This window comes from Lactuca serriola, chromosome 3 (genome assembly GCF_051521515.1).
Source record: "Lactuca serriola cultivar US96UC23 chromosome 3, Lser_US96UC23_V15, whole genome shotgun sequence".
Classification (NCBI taxonomy): domain Eukaryota; kingdom Viridiplantae; phylum Streptophyta; class Magnoliopsida; order Asterales; family Asteraceae; genus Lactuca; species Lactuca serriola.
Genome location: NC_136410.1, coordinates 252,734,040 through 252,752,030, shown reverse-complemented (window position 1 = coordinate 252,752,030; position 17,991 = coordinate 252,734,040).

Below are 17,991 nucleotides of genomic sequence, written 5' to 3'. Positions count from 1 at the left end.
AGACGGCCTATTCACTGCAAGGGGCGAGTTACTTCTCCAAGATTGATCTTAGGTCCGGGTACCACCAATTACGAGTGCTTGAGGAGAATGTCCCGAAAACAGCCTTCCGAACTCGTTACGGCCACTTCGAGTTTGTGGTAATGACGTTCGGACTGACCAACGTGCCCGCAGTATTCATGGACTTAAAGAATAGGGTGTTCCGTCCTTACTTGGATCAGTTCGTCATCGTATTCATTGATAACATACTCATCTACTCTCGAAGCAAAGAGGAGCATAGCGATCACCTGCGACAGGTCTTAGAAACCCTACAATCAGAAAAGCTTTATGCGAAGTTCTCGAAATGCGAATTCTGGATCCGAAGGGTCGAATTTTTAGGACACGTGGTTAGCGAAGAGGGAATCCATGTGGACGCATCCAAGATTAAAGCTATTGAGAACTGGTCAGCACCGAAGACGCCTACAGAAATCCGTCAATTTCTAGGCCTCGCTGGCTACTACCGCAGATTCATTCAGAACTTCTCTCGAATTGCGAAACATCTCACAACATTGACTCAGAAAGGTGTGACATTTGACTGGGAAGAGAAACAGGAGAAAGCATTCCAAACCCTGAAGCGAGCCCTATGCACCGCACCAGTATTATCCCTTCCCGAAGGGACAGAAGATTTCATGGTATACTACGATGCATCGAACCAGGGGCTCGGTTGTGTCCTGATGCAACGAGGTAAGGTCATCGCTTATGCCTCGAGGCAGCTGAAGACACATGAGGTTAACTACACCACACACGACCTCGAGTTAGGAGTGGTCGTATTCGCTATAAAGATCTGGAGACATTACCCGTATGGAACGAAGAGCACGATATACACCGACCACAAAAGCCTCCAACACATACTGAACCAGAAGGAGCTCAATATGAGACAACGATAGTGGGTCGAGCTACTCAATGATTACGACTGCGAGATTCGTTATCACCCGGGAAAAGCCAATGTAGTAGCAGACGCCCTAAGTACAAAAGAGTATTCTGGTCGAAGAGTGAAGTCGTTAACAATGACTATCCATTCGCATCTATCCGCACAGATTAAGGAGGCTCAACTTAAAGCTTTGAAGTCTGAGAATGTGGAGGGAGAATCCTTACGTGGAATGGATAAGAACTTGGAGGTCAAGGGTGACGGAGCCTTATATCTCATGGACTGAATCTGGACGCCGCGTCACGGTGGTTTCATAGACTTCGTTATGAAGGAAGCACACAACACTCGATATTCCGTTCACCCAGTTTTAGATAAGATGTATCTGGATCTCAAAAAGTTATACTGGTGGCCTTACATGAAAGCAGAGATTGCTACCTTCGTGAGTAAATTCCTTACTCACGAAGGTCAAGGTTGAATACCAGAAGCCATTAGGTCTTCTCCAGCAACCGGAGGTACCGGAGTGGAAGTGGGAGCGGATCACAATGGATTCCATAACTAAGCTGCCCAAGACAACGGGTGGGTTGGATACCATATGGGTCATCGTGGACAGATTGACCAAGTCTGCGCACTTCCTACCCATCAAAGAGACATATAAGATGGACAAACTTACCAGAACATACATTAAGGAAATCGTACGGCTGCATGGCGTCCCTATATCTATCATCTCTGATAGAGATAGTAGGTTCACTTTGAGATTTTGGCAATCGCTTCAAAAAGCCTTAGGGACGAGGTTGGACATGAGTACAGCCTACCATCCGTAGACCGACGGGAAAAGTGAGAGAACTATTCAAACCCTAGAAGATATACTGCGAGCCTGTGTGATCAACTTTGGTAAGGCATGGGATACCCACTTACCCCTTGTAGAGTTTTCTTACAATAACAATTATCACACGAGCATCAAGGCAGCTCTGTTCGAAGCCCTCTACGGTCGGAAGTACAGATCCCCTCTGTGTTGGGCTGAGGTGGGTGACACTCAATTAGCTAAAGGACGAGTTCCTAATAGCGTTCTCACTGGTCCGGAGATCATTCGAGAAACGACCGAGAAGATTGTACAGATTGGCGAACGATTAAAAGCCGCTAGGGATCGACAGAAAAGCTACGCAGACAAACGAAGAAAACCTTTGGAATTCCAGGTGGGAGACCGAGTCCTTTTGAAAGTCTCACCTTGGATGGGCATGATAGGCTTTGGAAAGCGTGGAAAGCTGAACCCAAGGTACATAGGACCTTTCGAGATTCTCGCCAGAATCGGCCCCGTAGCTTACAAACTCAATCTACCCCGCGAGCTCAGTAACATACATCCTACCTTCCATGTCTCAAACCTGAAGAAATTCCTATCCAACGAGACTCTTGTAATCCCACTCGACGAGATCGAAGTCAACGAGGGCCTCACCTTTGTGGAAGAGCCTGCCGAGATTATGGACCGAGAGGTCAAACGAACGAAACAAAGCTGCATCCCAATTGTGAAGGTTCGCTGGAACGCCAAACGAGGACCAGAGTTCACTTGGGAGCATGAGGATCAAATAAACTCAAGTATCCCCATCTCTTTGCTTAGTAGTACTGTAATAACTTAGTTGCTTGAATTCTAAATTTCGGGACGAAATTTCCCCTAAAGGGGGGATGATGTGACAACCCAAAATTTATTCCATCATTATAACCCGTTTCCGTTAATAGAATATTCTATTTTATTAAGATTCCATTAATATTGGGGTAGACAAATCAATAAATGTTTTATTTTATTTTATTAATGTCGGAATGAAATAAATAAAAACACGTGAATTACCCTCCCGTTTAATTGAAAAAAAAAAAGTTTTTAATTACGACCATTTAATCGGGTAAAAATTTAAGCCTCGTTAAACGTCAGTATCGGGTAGAATTCGACCGTGTGTCAAACTTAAACCATATTTAAAGTTGAAGTAACCTCATTTTGAAGCTTCTCTCCCTCTCTACAATTCCAAGCTTTTGATCCAAAAATCACCCCATTTCAAGCTCCAATTTTGTAAGATATCCTTCCTAACTCTTAGATTATCATGCTTAGCTTGCAATTTCGTGTCAAAATCATCCAAAAAGACCATAATCATGTGTTTACGGCCCTAGAACACCCTTGGGCCACAAACACACATAGATGGGGTTTTTGAGCCTCAAAACCCTTCCAAACCACATTTGGAGCTTAGATATGGCTTAGGGGCTTACAATACCGGACTTGGAACACCTAAACCTTATCATTTGAGGGGTAAACAAGAGTTTACGGCCCAAGCATATGCTTAGACCGTAAACACCATTTCATAGGCCGTAAACCCCTTTAAAGGTGTTAAAATGCCCCTTAAGCACCTCCTAAGCCTTGGAATAAAGTCTAGAACCATCCAACAATGTGTTAGGGACCTTATGCATGCAAGAAACCACCCCCTAAGGATTTCACAGCCGTAAACCCCCCAAGGAATGGTTCCTGGGCCGTAAACTCCTATAAGGTGGTCAATTGGTGCCCTAACTTCCTTCCATGACATGTACCTTGCACTAGAAACTCTTGCAATTGACCTAGGACCACCAAAACAGATTGAGAATTGGTACATAAGAGTTTATGGTCGTAAAACTCCTAGTTTACTGCCATAAACTCCTCAAATGGTCCTTATGTGGTTTAAATTTCATTCCAATGCCTTAAAACTAAGTCTAGCATCACCCCTCAAGAGTTTTAAGACCATTGAGCATCCTAGAACACCCCCACCATGAGTTTACGGCCGTAAACTCATGGGGAGTTGGTCATTTGGGCCGAAAACTCCATAAGGAGTTTACTCTTTAAGAGCAAACTCCATATAAAAGTCATACACACCCTTAGATGCTACCCGGGTCACTCCTAGCACTTGAAATAAAGTGTTTTCGCGTCTTGGAGTGTATTGTCTTATCTAATTAGTAGTTCAAAGTCTAATTAGATACAATTATATATCTCTTCATATTACATAGGAACCTCGTGCGTTCTCAAGCCCCGAACTGACACTTAGCATCTATCTGACATACACCTCATCTGGTGAGTTCATACCCCTTAATTAACCTTTTTAAATGCTTTTACATGTTTTAGGGATACAAGTTAAATGTAACAAGTTTTGGTATCAAATCATATGTGATTTATAACTTGCAACCAAAAAGAATTTTCTATACTTTTATCCATTTGTCAATAAAACTGTTTTAGATAACCATTAAACGCATTTTCTATGTTAAATTGTCATCAAATTATTTTGAAACTACTTTTAAATTACTTTTCTTTTAAAATATATATGCACCAATATATTTGTATAAGTAAGACTTGAAGGACTTAGGACCGATAACTCACCTTATTTCCTGTTCTTGTTTGATTGTGGTCTTAGGGTATATTGTTATCCGTCTGACTGTCGTTGAATTCTTAGTTATAGATATGAAAGTCTTCATCTTATTCAATACCTTTGTGAAACAAAGGCTTGCAATTCCCACACACTATTTAACTATAATAGGTATAGTTAAGACTACTGCTCGTTACCTCTATTACTAGGATACCCACTATAAATACTACTACTACAAGTTAATGCACGATAAAGAGAATACTCTATACACTATACTAAAAGTTACTATACTATAATGCCAGAGAATACACTAATCTGGAACATAACACACTATCCCTCTATACGGCACTCTACAGCGCAAATACCATGTAACCAGAGCTTCCTGGAAGGAAAGAAACACTACATGTATAGATCTATTCAGGACGGACGCTATTACATCCCGACTGTTAACAACAGTCCGAGCCGGCTAGGCCCAGGGATGGCACTACATCGCTACACTATGTATGACCGGGAAGGTCATCAGACCCTCTATTATCATTCAGTTTGGTTACATGAGAGATCGTCCATATCCAAATTAACATAATAAGACTTAAAGTCTAAGCTAACTTCCCGAAGTAAATAAACATATATTACTAATAGAAGTTTGCAACACTACTACAGGCAACCGGAAATGCTTTTCCTTATTTACGATACTTGAATGAAATTTATTACCTTATTTTTATAACTGAAGGTTTCAATGGAAGTACTTTTACACACTCGAAGGATTTAACTTACAAATGCTCAATTTTGGAAAATATAGGTTTTTCTAGGGATTTCTACTATTCTTAACATTAATTACAGCATTCATACTACATGATTGTGAACACTTTTATACAAGCAACAACACTAAATTCTTATGAACTCACGAGCTTTATGCTGATACTTGTTTTCAAAATAACTTGTATCCTCAGGTCAAAGATAGACAGGTACTGGTGCAACTTTTGAGAAGATGGAGCGTATACAAGACTCATCTTTTATTTTGTTATACTTTTGGTGTCTATCAAAACTATACAGAACACGCTTGTGATTAAGTTTACTATATTAATGCAATGGTTGCTGACACTTGTTTTTACTATTATGCAAATGTTATGATATTGTACATGACATCCTCCACCCCAGAACGTATTCTGCCGTTCTCGGTTTTGGGGTGTGACAGGAGTTCAGCAACACGAAGCCACCAGAGTTTGAAGGGACGCAGGATCCGATTGCTGCGATGAGATGGATTTATGATATCGAAGGGTGCTTCAAAACATGTTGGTGTGCGGAGCATATGAGGGTTCGGTTTGTGATGAACCCGCTTCGTTTGGGAGTGAGGACTGGTGGAAGTTTGTGGCGGCAAACTTCACTCTTGCAGAGATCTCAGAAGTGACCTGGAAGAGGTTCACCACCTTCTTCAGAGAAGAGTATGTCCCCTAGTGGAGAGGGAAAAGTTGGCACATGAGTTTTTATCCCTCAAGCAGGGGACGGAGTCCGTGACTGTGGTTACACGGATGTTTCACGAGAGGGCATTGTTTTGCCCTGAGCACGTGTCATCTGAGAAGGCACACACAAGTCGGTATTTGAGCATTGAGAAGTGATGTCATGGTTCGGGCACCATGACCAGCAGATTGAGAAGTAATGTCATGGTTCGAGTACCATGAGTTGTAGCAGGTCGAGAGTTGATGTCGTGGTTTGACTACCATGATTCATAGAAGATTAAGAGGAAATAACATGGTTCAGGTACCATGATTCATAGCAGATCGAGAGATGGCCAAACATTTTGAGGATCATGACATGTGGCGGTTAGTGTTTCTTGTTTCGACCTGTTTTTCCGTGGGGATTGTCCAGACTGAGATCAGAGGTGAATGAGTATGGGACCAGAAGGCCATGATGAACGAGTTTAGTGGAGCATCCTTTGAAAAAGGGAAATTGAGTGAGCTCCGAGGGATTGTGGGTGACATGCCAGTTGGAGTCGCAAGACTTAAGAATAAGTAGGGATGAGGACTTCTGGGAGAATATTGTCTAGGTTGGGCGACCGGCCAATAATGGAGAGGTCACTCTCTGTGACCCGAGTAATGCTATTTCCGTTTCCTGTGGGAGGTGTAAGAGGTGTCGAGATTTTGGTTTTTGTGTATGGGGGTGAGCCCTGTGAGATTGCATGGATGTTAATCTGCAACCAGAGTATATGGCAGTAGGTCTGCCGTGAGGTAAAGATATAGCTTGAATAGGTTGTCAGTGAGGACTGAGATGGTCAAGGACCAGAATACATCATAATTGAGTATAGTAGGGCATGTGTTAGCTGCAGCTACGGACGATCAACGGGAGTATAGCAGAGCGGTGGCCCTTATTGTCTTCGATGGGTACTAAGAGTTGAAGTGTGGTCTCTGCTCTTGTGTCAAGTGACGTGATGGAACATTGGTTGAGGAGTCGATGACGAGAAGTACGGTAGATCATTACTTCCGGACAAAGAGTCAGGGTTAATATCGGACAGTTGGGAGTTCCGGTGAAGGAGTGGTGTGAGATTCTAAATGACTAGAGGCAGTCATGGTGGAAAGTTCTGAGGATTTCATATGAGTTTTGAGGAATTTGGAGTTGCTCGATCTCTGTCGGGAGATCACCGAGCGTCGCGTGTCACCTTCCAAGAGTAGGTGCGATGTTACTGGTGGAAACAGTCTGTGGGATTGATTGCTGGTGCGCCGATTGGGGATGGTTCGAACCCTAAGTGGGGGAGAACCGGGTATTTTATTGAAGGGATCAGGGATTCGATCGAGAATGGTTAGAGATTAGGATATAGATATTGGTGGTGCGAATTCATTGAGCCCAAGGTTGTTGGTGATTGAGACGAGGTGTAGAGTAAGATAATGCATGTGTTATGTTTGAAAAGGAGGAGTGCCTCCACGACAATTGGCCGTTGATCGGAGACCTTGGGGTGAACCGGGAATTCCTCAAGGTCATAATGGTGAATTCGAGATGGTTGGCTCGTAGGGTGAGTTCGGCGGTTAAGAAATTCTGGTTCAATGATGGGGCTGTTATTCAGCCTGGGAAGAGCAGAAGTTGATTAGACAACCAATTCCAGGTTGTGGATCAGGAAGATCAGTAGATGAGACGAGTTGTTGTGAGGTTCTATGTGGAGTATTGAAGTATGTGAATTTAATGCATTGGATTTCAAATAAGTTTGTGTCTTGAGTAAAGAAAACAAGTGGTGGGTCGAGCATCGATGGTTCCAGTGGGAGCACTTTCGGTTAATGACATCAAGTGAGATTGCCCAAGAATCTGGAATGTAGCAGGGAAGGGTGTTTTGACGATTTTTGCCAGATATAGTGGTGCATAATTTAGGTAAGTGCATGCACCTATCTATGATTGATCCGCGAAATGTGAGTTAGTGAGAGGGTGTTATGATACTGCGGGGAGCCGTAGTACTCACTAGCCAGCGAGAGGGTGTTGTGATATTGCGGGGAGCCATAGTACTCACTAGTCAGCAAGAGGGTGTTGTGACACTGCGGGGAGCCGTAGTACTCACTAGTCAGCAAGAGGGTGTTGTGATACTGCAGGGAGCCGTAGTACTCACTAGTTAGCGAGAGGGTGTTGTTATACTGCGGGGAGCCGTAGTACTCACTAGCCAACGAGAGGGTGTTGTGATACTGCGGGGAGCCATATTACTCACTAGCCAGCGAGAGGGTGTTGTGATAATGCGGGGAGCCGTAGTACTCACTAGCCAGCGAGAGGGTGTTGTGATACTACGGGGAGCCGTAGTACTCACTAGTCAGCAAGAGGGTGTTGTGATACTACGGGAAGCCGAAGTACTCACTAGTCAGTAAGAGGGTATCATGGTGTGGCAGGGAGCCGTGTTATTTTGTTGATCAGAGCATGACGCAGGAGAGTTCTTAGGCTTGAGTAGCCTTATTGGGTTGAATATTCGGGAGCCTGAGGGCCAGAATATGAAAGAGACGGAGGTCTCTATATTTGTCGGGAATCGTTATACTCTGATTTGAGTTGTGGTTGTCGCAACCCAAGGGAATGGGAGAAGAGGTATACGCGCGGGTTGCGGGTCATGATTCATGAGTTGAATGCTTCGTTTGGACGAGTGGTTCTAACTCTGGGTCGGACCAAACTCTCGAGGTTGAGTTTGGCTCTGGTGGTGCGTTGGATAGGCGAGATGAGATTTTGGACTCTGAGGTGGGTTCCATGTTGAGGAGTATTGTTTATCATCTGATGTCTTAGACCCGTGTGGGTCAGTACTCGGGTATGGGAGGTACCACAAGTTGCATGGAACGATGAGGAGCAGATGTCAGAGGTCGGAGTTGAGTCGATCTCCAGTTAGGAAGGTAGCGTTCACTTAGGGTTAAGCGGACTTCTTTACTTGTGTGTGTAATGCCCCATCTCTGGTATGTTGTTCCTGTGGCATTTATTTAAAAGTTTCATTGAGGGACTCGGTGAGTCTATGGCCTGACTCGTCGAGTAGGGTTGAGTTTTGTGCACGTGTTAGTCGGTGACTCGGCGAGTCCATATTCGGGACTCGGCGAGTCTGCTTGCCTGGAAGAAACCCTAAATCCCCGGGTTGCTCACTATTTAAGCAATGCTATGTGCCCCAAACTCACCTCCTTCACCCTCAGAGAGCTGTGAGAAAACCCTAATCCATCCCTTATTGTTTTAAGTGCTTTTGTGTGTGGATTTTGAAGGCTTGAAGAAGAAGAAGAAGAAAGGAGCAAAGAGAAGAGGTGTAGAGCAAAGATCCAAGGGCAAAAGCAGAGTTCATTGAGGTATTTCTCGGATTCCTTCTGTTTTATGCTTTAAACCTCCATTAGAACTCTTCTAGGGCTAGTTTGATGCATTTTCCAAGCCTTATAGTTGTTTGGATGCCTTAATAGGTCGAGATATCCCTAGATCTGTTCATTTAGTAGTTGTAGAGCCCGGATCTATTGCCTTTTGATGATGCTTTGCATAAGAACCCTAGATCTAGCCTTTATTATGCTTTTTGAGCCTTATTATCTTCTTGGTCGCTTATGGGCACGTAAAGATAGAATCTTTACGTGCTAATCGAGTTAAGGAAGCCCAGATCTATAAGTTTCAGACGCTGGATTCAAGCATAATCGAGTTTAGAGTAGCTGCATGGATGTGACTCGGCGAGTCGGAAGAACGACTCGGCAAGTCAAGTCGCGAGTCCCGTTTTTCCCCTTTTTGAGTGATGTCGAGTGGAAGCCTGTGAGTAGTAGAGTGGACTCAGTGAGTTGGAGGGCAGACTCAGTAATGGAGGGACTCGACGAGTTGTTCATACAACTCGGCGAGTCCAAGGCAATCTTCTTAGCTCAAGAACAACTCGTCGAGTTGTTCATATGACTCGGCGAGTCGGATGAAGATTGTCTGAGTTCTTGGATCGAGAGGGTACTCGTCGAGTCGATGCCATACTCGACGAGTAGCCATGAGTAGGGTTGAGAAGTGAGACTAGAGACTCGGCGAGTTGGCGGCCCAACTCGGCGAGTCAGGTCAACTATAAGTTGACTTTGACCGAGAGAGTTGACTTTGACTAAGGGTAAAAGAGTCATTTTACCCCAGTGCAGTGTTTAGCATTTGATTGAGTGTGTTTATGGACTTGTAGCCGGGGAGATACCGGAGCAGCAGCAGTTAGCTTCCAGAGCCATTCACACAGCAGCCAGTTCACGAGGTGATTTTCCCTTCAGTAGGAACGGGTCTAAGCCCACAATGCCGGCCCGTTCAGTTAGCCGTAGTTTCTGGACTTCGGTCCAATGCAATAGCTAGTATGTTTGACGCCTCCGTGGCTCAGACGGGATTTATGTGTTTATGCTAGTTGATATGTTTATGCTATGTTCAGTTAGCTTCGGACTTCAGTCCGATGTAGGGGACAGAGGTCCCAGTCAGCTTCGGACTTCGGTCCGATGTAGGGGACGAAGGTCCCAGTCAGCTTTGGACTTCGGTCCGATGTAGGGGATAGAGCTCCCAGTCAGCTTCGGACTCCGGTCCGATGTAGGGGACGAAGGTCCCAGTCAGCTTCGGACTTCGGTCCGATGTAGGGGACAGAGGTCCCAGTCAGCTTCGGACTTCGGTCCGATCTAGGGGGCAAGGCCCCAGTTAGCCCGGACTTCGGTCCGATGCAGTGGGCAAGGCCCAGTATGTGCTTATATGTTATTATGTGTTATGTGGTAGTTTGGGGGAGCTCACTAAGCTTCGTGCTTACAGTTTCAGTTTTGGTTTCAGGTACTTCCGCAAGCAAAGGGAAAAGCTCGGGATGATGGCATCGCACACACCACAGCTTCAGTTTTCTCCTGGGAGTTGATTTAGTTTTCTTGATATGTTTGGATACAGTTGTGATTTAGTTTTTCTTACAATATTCTATCATGGTTTTGAAACACATAGCATATTGTTTTATTATGTGATACTCAGTCTCATGGGTTTTGTTATAATAAAAATCGAAATTTTTGGGTGATATTTTTGGGTTGTTTCAAGTTGGTATCAGAGCCCTGGTTTGAGGGATTCAGATACACCTCCGGGTGTATCTGAACTCAAACTAAGGGAAAGATAAAAAGATTTTCAAAAAGGAAAAAATATATATATATATTTTCGAATGAAATTTTGAAAAGCACTTAGAAAGAAAAGAATTTTTAAAGAAGATAAGGGTGTGGTGCATGCGATCAGCCGAGCTCAAGTAAGTACTCCCAAATTACCAATACAAGTTTTATTATTATGATTAATTGTTCCAGTTTTAGTAGAACAGCATGCTAGTATAGGACTAAGGATCTAGGAGGATGCCTTATCTGCCTGCTATATGTGTTACAGCTTTATGAGAATTGCATGCTAGTATTGAGTAGACAGCAGTAGGATAGCCTGTTTAGGTTATGCCTGGTAGCGCGAGCTTAGCATTGTATGCTAGTGTAGTTCTCGTTATGAGAATAGTTTTGCCTGAGTATGTTTCCCTTATCCGAATGCTGCTTGCTTTGTGCTTTGTGGGACTCTGAGTGGTGGGAGTTAGCCATTAGGTGAATACGTCACATTACATGTGAGCAGGGTTGAATAATCTCAGAGTGCTGGGTTTGGCCCTATTGCGCAGCTCTTGTCTGAGTCCAACCGTTGTAGGGACGAGTCTTTTACTCAAAGGATTATCCGAGCCTCATTGGATGTGATGGTATTCAGGTGGTAGCTAATTAGCATTACAAGGAGGCCTTCAGCAGCTGAGGACTGGTTTGAGTGGAGTCAGAGATTTCCCTAGGGCAAGCCTAGGATGAGAGTAGCAGAGATCAGTAGTAGTAGAAGTGACTTGGTGGAGTCAAGACAGTTCTTGAGGAAAGTACGGATAGATGTGGAAGGTAGTATGGGCCCGTACTACTGAAAGCAGAGGATCCGTACTCGAATCAAGGAAGGCTGAGACAAGACCAGGAAGCTAGTAGTAGTATCAATGATCCCTTGAGATATTTCAGTTTTCTGATGATGCTATGATGTGTTTTAGAAAGGTGGTTTTGTGTCCGAGGACAGCAGCCGACAGTGGAGGTGCCGGGGAGGGATCAGGATCAGGCTCGGGGGATGAGCGCATGGATGAGCAGACCAGAGAGTTTCTTTCTTCAGAGATTACTCGTATCATTTTAGAGCAGACTCCTGTGATCTTCAGTTCGATCAAGGAGGGTATCCTAGAGCTGATGGATGAGAGGTTGGGCACCTTCCGTACCGAGGTGGCGGCCATGATGGGGTCGCGCACACTTACGTTCAGGGAGTTCAGGGCATGTGGAGCTCCAGACTATCATGGGGCGCAGGACCCTATAGTGAGTACTAGATGGTTGGCGGATGTGGCCAAGGCGTTCCGCACTAGCAGGTGTCCCGAGGGGGACAAGGTCAGGTTGGCGTCCTGTCTTCTGAAGGACAGGGCACGAGATTGGTGGGAGGAGGTCGGACATACCATTGGAGATGATGCAGCATTGGATGCCATGACCTAGGCTGATTTCTCTACCAGGTTCAGGGCGGAGTTTGTACCAGTCATTGAGGTGCAGCAGTTAGCCAGAGAGTTTCAGGACCTCACCCAGACTATAGAGACCGTGGCGGAGATCACTGCCATGTTCAGGGAGAGGGCTCTTCTTGTTCCTCAGTATGCAGCCGATGAGGAGATGAAGAAGGCCCGTTATCATGAGATGTTGCGGAACGTTGGACGACATGATTGCTAGGGCTCGAGAGAGGGAGATTGATCTCGAGATGGAGAAGAAGAGGAAACCGGAGACGGTTTCGGGTTCAGGAGGTTCGGGAAAAAAGCCCAAGGTTTCAGATCACAGATCCAGGGTTCAGCCGAGCCACAGTCGATGTGGCAGGTGTGGGAAGATGCACAATGGGTTGTGCAAGGCAGGGAGTTCCGGCTGCTTCAAGTGCGGTCGGACTGGGCATTTGAGCAGGGATTATACGGCCGCTGCTACTGCCGTTGCAGTATCAGATCTGATTTGCTTTCAGTGCAATCAGAGGGGACATAAAAAGTCCCAGTGTCCGAGTTTAGCTGCAGCAGGGAAGGTGGCTGCACCTGCCCCTGCTACTTTGAGGATTACAGATGGCCGGCAGGGCCGAGCCGAGGCGCCAGTGGCGAAGAGTAGGGCGTTTCAGATGACAGCAGAGGAGGCGCGAGCGACTCCTGATGTGGTGACGGGTATGTATCTTCCCTTCATCTCTTTATTATTATTAATTGATTATTGCTTATGATTGTATGTTTTATATAGGGTCATTCTCTGTGAACGGCATTTCTGCTATGGTATTATTCGATTCGGGGGCTACCCGATCATTTGTATCGCTTGCGCTTAGCAAGAGATTTAGCAGAGCTCCAGGGGAGCTGGATTGTCCACTAGAGGTTGAGATAGCAGATGACAGGACCGTGAGGGTCGCCAGAGTGGATAGAGGGTGTTCTCTTCAGTTGTTCGACGAGCAGTTTTCGGTGGACCTGGTTCCTATTCCCCTGCGAGGGAATAAGGTTATTGTAGGCATGGATTGGCTAAGCCCCAATGGGGCGGTGATTGATTGTGAGCTTCAGCTAGTGAGGGTTCGCACTCCCAGTGGGGGAGAGTTAGTGATTCAGGGCGAGAGGCCACAGCGCGGACCGACCTTTTGTTCCGCCGGAAGGGCGAGGCGCTATTTTCAGCAGGGATGCGTTGGTTATGTAGCTTATGTCTTGGATACCCGGGAGAAGGGAAAGACGACAGTTGATGATGTTCCGATAGTGCGAGACTTTCCGGATGTATTCCCTGAGGATTTACCGGGAATACCTCCTGAGAGGCAGGATGAGTTTGGGATCGACCTGATTCCTGGTGCGGCTCCGATAGCCAAGGCACCATATCGCCTAGCTCCCCCTGAGATGCAGGAGTTGTCTATGCAGTTGCAGGAGCTGCTAGACAAGGGTTTCATTCGGCCGAGCAGTTCGCCTTGGGGAGCGCTGATCCTGTTTGTGAGGAAGAAGGATGGGTCGCATCGTATGTGTATAGATTACCGGGAGTTGAATAAGGTGACGGTGAAGAATCGATACCCACTTCCGAGGATAGATGATTTGTTTGACCAGCTTCAGGGAGCGTCTTGGTTCTCCAAGATCGATCTACGCTCCGGGTATCATCAGATGTGGGTTAGGGATGAGGATGTGCAGAAGACTGCTTTCAGGACCAGGTATGGTCATTATGAGTTTGTGGTGATGCCATTTGGGCTCACCAATGCCCCAGCCGCGTTCATGGATCTCATGATTCGCGTGTGCAGGCCGATGCTGGATCGGTCAGTGATAGTATTCATAGATGATATCTTGGTATATTCCAAGACGCAGGAGCAGCATGAGGAGCACCTGAGGGAGGTGCTAGAAGTTTTGAGGAGGGAGAAACTTTTCGCAAAGTTCTCCAGGTGTGAGTTCTGGTTGCGCGAGGTGCAGTTCCTTGGTCGCCTCGTCAACCAGAAGGGTATTTTGGTGGATTCGGCCAAGATAGAGGCCGTGATGTAGTGGGAGGTCCCGAAGTCTCCATCTGAGATTCGGAGCTTCCTAGGGTTGGCAGGGTATTACCGGAGATTCATTCAGGATTTCTCCAAGATAGCAGTGCCGCTCACTCGACTGACCAAGAAGTCGGTGGTATTTCGTTGGGGGCCCGAGCAGCAGGCAGCGTTCGAGACCCTCAGGCAGAGATTGTGCGAGGCTCCGATCCTTACCTTACCAGAGGGAGTAGAGGACTTCGTAGTCTACCGTGATGCCTCAATCACAGGTATGGGAGCAGTGTTGATGCAGCGAGGCCATGTGATAGCTTACGCTTCGAGGCAGTTGAAGCCTCACGAGGCTAACTATCCTACCCATGATTTAGAGCTGGGGGCGGTTGTGTTTGCCCTCAAGATTTGGAGGCATTATCTTTATGGGGTCCGTTGTACTATCTACACGGATCACAAGAGTTTGAGGTACCTTATGGATCAGCCAAGTCTGAACATGAGGCAGAGGAGGTGGTTGGATGTGCAGAAGGATTATGATTGTGAGATCCTTTACCATCCAGGGAAGGCCAACGTGGTGGCCGACGCCCTAAGCCGCAAAGTGTCGGCAGCACCTATCAGAGGTTTGTGTTTGAGGATGACAGTGATTACTCCGTTGTTGGAGCGGATCAAGGAGGCTCAGGGTGAGGGCCTCAAGGAGGAGAGGCAAAAGTGTGAAAGGGTAGTGGGCCAGGTAGCTTCGTTTGATTATGACAGTCAGGGATTGCTGACACTTCATGGGAGAGTGTGGGTACCGTACTGGGGTGGGGTACGGCAGGTGTTGATGGATGAGGCTCATAAGTCTCGATTTTCTATCCACCCAGGGGCGACGAAGATGTATAGAGATCTTCGACCCGATTATTGGTGGCCCTGCATGAAGCGGGATGTCGCTTGGTATGTTGAGAGATGCCTGACCTGCAGGAAGGTCAAGGCGGAGCACCAGAGGCCTAACGGCAAGATGCAGCTGTTAGAAATTCCCATGTGGAAATGGGAGGACATCACCATGGATTTTATCACCAAGCTTCCCAGGACCGCACAAGGAGTGGATTCGATATGGGTAGTAGTGGATCGGTTGACGAAGAGTGCTCATTTTATCCCGATTCAGGAGAGTATATCGGCAGAAAAGTTAGCCGATATCTATGTGCGTGAGATCGTGGCACGTCATGGAGTGCCGGTATCGGTGGTGTCAGACCGAGATGTCCGTTTTACATCCAGATTCTGGAAGCGGTTTCACGACGAGATGGGTACTTGTCTTCATTTTAGCACCGCTTTCCACCCTCAGACGGACGGTCCGAGCGAGAGGACGATTCAGACTCTCGAGGACATGCTCAGGGCATGTGTTCTAGACTTCGGTGGTAGTTGGGATACGTATCTTCCGTTAGCGGAATTTTCATATAACAATAGTTATCATGCGAGCATTGATCGACCTCCCTTTGAGATGCTTTATGGGAGGAAGTGTAGGACCCCGATTTGTTAGGGCGAGGTCGGTTAGCGAGTCGTTGGGAGCACAGAGGTGGTGCTCAAGACGACCGAGTTGATTCAGCAGGTCTGTAGTAGACTGCAGACTGCGCAGAGTCGGCAGAAGAGCTACGCCGACAGGAGACGTTCATACTTGGAGTTCCGGGTGGGCGATATGGTCCTCCTGAAGGTCTCACCCTGGAAGGGTGTCATCAGGTTTCGGAAGAGGGGCAAGTTGGGCCCCAGGTTCATTGGTCCTTTCAGGGTTTTGGCCCGAGTGGGTCGGGTTGCTTATCGGTTGGACCTTCCTGTAGAGCTTAGCCAGATCCACAACATTTTCCATGTGTCTCAGTTGAGGTAGTGTTTGGTGGATGAGTCAGCAGTTGTTCCCTTAGAGGATATTCAGGTTGATAGCAGCCTGAATTATATTGAGAGGCCGGTCGCGATTCTGGACCGGAAGACAAAGACCTTGAGGAACAAGGCAATTCAGTTAGTGAAGGTGTAGTGGTAGCACCGGAAGGGGTCTGAGTGGACGTGGGAGGCTGAGGAAGAAATGAGAGAGCACTACTCGGAGTTATTTGCAGATTCATCCGTAGCAGACTTCGAGGACGAAGTCTAAGACAAGTGGGGGAGAATTGTAACGCCCCATCTCTGGTATGTTGTTCCTGTGGCATTTATTTAAAAGTTTCATTAAGGGACTCGGCGATTCTATGGCCGGACTTGTCGAGTAAGGTCGAGTTTTGTGCACGTGTTAGTCGGCGACTCGGCAAGTCCATATTCGGGACTCGGCGAGTCTGCCTGCCTAGAAGAAACCCTAAATCCCCGGGTTGCTCACTATTTAAGCAATGCTATGTGCCCCAAACTCACCTCCTTCACCCTCAGAGAGCTGTGAGAAAACCCTAATCCATCCCTTATTGTTTTAAGTGCTTTTGTGTGTGGATTTTGAAGGCTTGAAGAAGAAGAAGAAGAAAGGAGCAAAGAGAAGAGGTGTAGAGCAAAGATCCAAGGGCAAAAGCAGAGTTCATTGAGGTATTTCTCGGATTCCTTCTGTTTTATGCTTTAAACCTCCATTAGAACTCTTCTAGGGCTAGTTTGATGCATTTTCCAAGCCTTATAGTTGTTTGGATGCCTTAATAGGTCGAGATATCCCTAGATCTGTTCATTTAGTAGTTGTAGAGCCCGGATCTATTGCCTTTTGATGATGCTTTGCATAAGAACCCTAGATCTAGCCTTTAATATGCTTTTTGAGCCTTATTATCTTCTTGGTCGCTTATGGGCACGTAAAGATAGAATCTTTACGTGCTAATCGAGTTAAGGAAGCCCAGATCTATAAGTTTCAGACGCTGGATTCAAGCATAATCGAGTTTAGAGTAGCTGCATGGATGTGACTCGGCGAGTCGGAAGAACGACTCGGCAAGTCAAGTCGCGAGTCCCGTTTTTCCCCTTTTTGAGTGATGTCGAGTGGAAGCCTGTGAGTAGTAGAGTGGACTCAATGAGTTAGAGGGCAGACTTAGTAATGGAGGGACTCGACGAGTTGTTCATACAACTCGGCGAGTCCAAGGCAATCTTCTTAGCTCAAGAACAACTCGTCGAGTTGTTCATATGACTCGGCGAGTCGGATGAAGATTGTCTGAGTTCTTGGATCGAGAGGGTACTCGTCGAGTCGATGTCATACTCGACGAGTAGCCACGAGTAGGGTTGAGAAGTGAGACTAGAGACTCGGCGAGTTGGCGGCCCAACTCGGCGAGTCAGGTCAACTGTAGGTTGACTTTGACCGAGAGTGTTGACTTTGACTAAGGGTAAAAGAGTCATTTTACCCCAGTGAAGTGTTTAGCATTTGATTGAGTGTGTTTATGGACTTGTAGCCGGGGAGATACCGGAGCAGCAGCAGTTAGCTTCCAGAGCCATTCACACAGCAGCCAGTTCACAAGGTGAGTTTCCCTTCAGTAGGAACGGGTCTAAGCCCACAATGTCGGCCCGTTCAGTTAGACGTAGTTTCTGGACTTCGGTCCAATGCAATAGCTAGTATGTTTGACGCCTCCGTGGCTCAGACGGGATTTATGTGTTTATGCTAGTTGATATGTTTATGCTATGTTCAGTTAGCTTCGGACTTCGGTCCGATGTAGGGGACAGAGGTCCCAGTCAGCTTCGGACTTCGGTCCGATGTAGGGGACGAAGGTCCCAGTCAGCTTCGGACTTCGGTCCGATGTAGGGGACAGAGGTCCCAGTCAGCTTCGGACTCCGGTCCGATGTAGGGGACGAAGGTCCCAGTCAGCT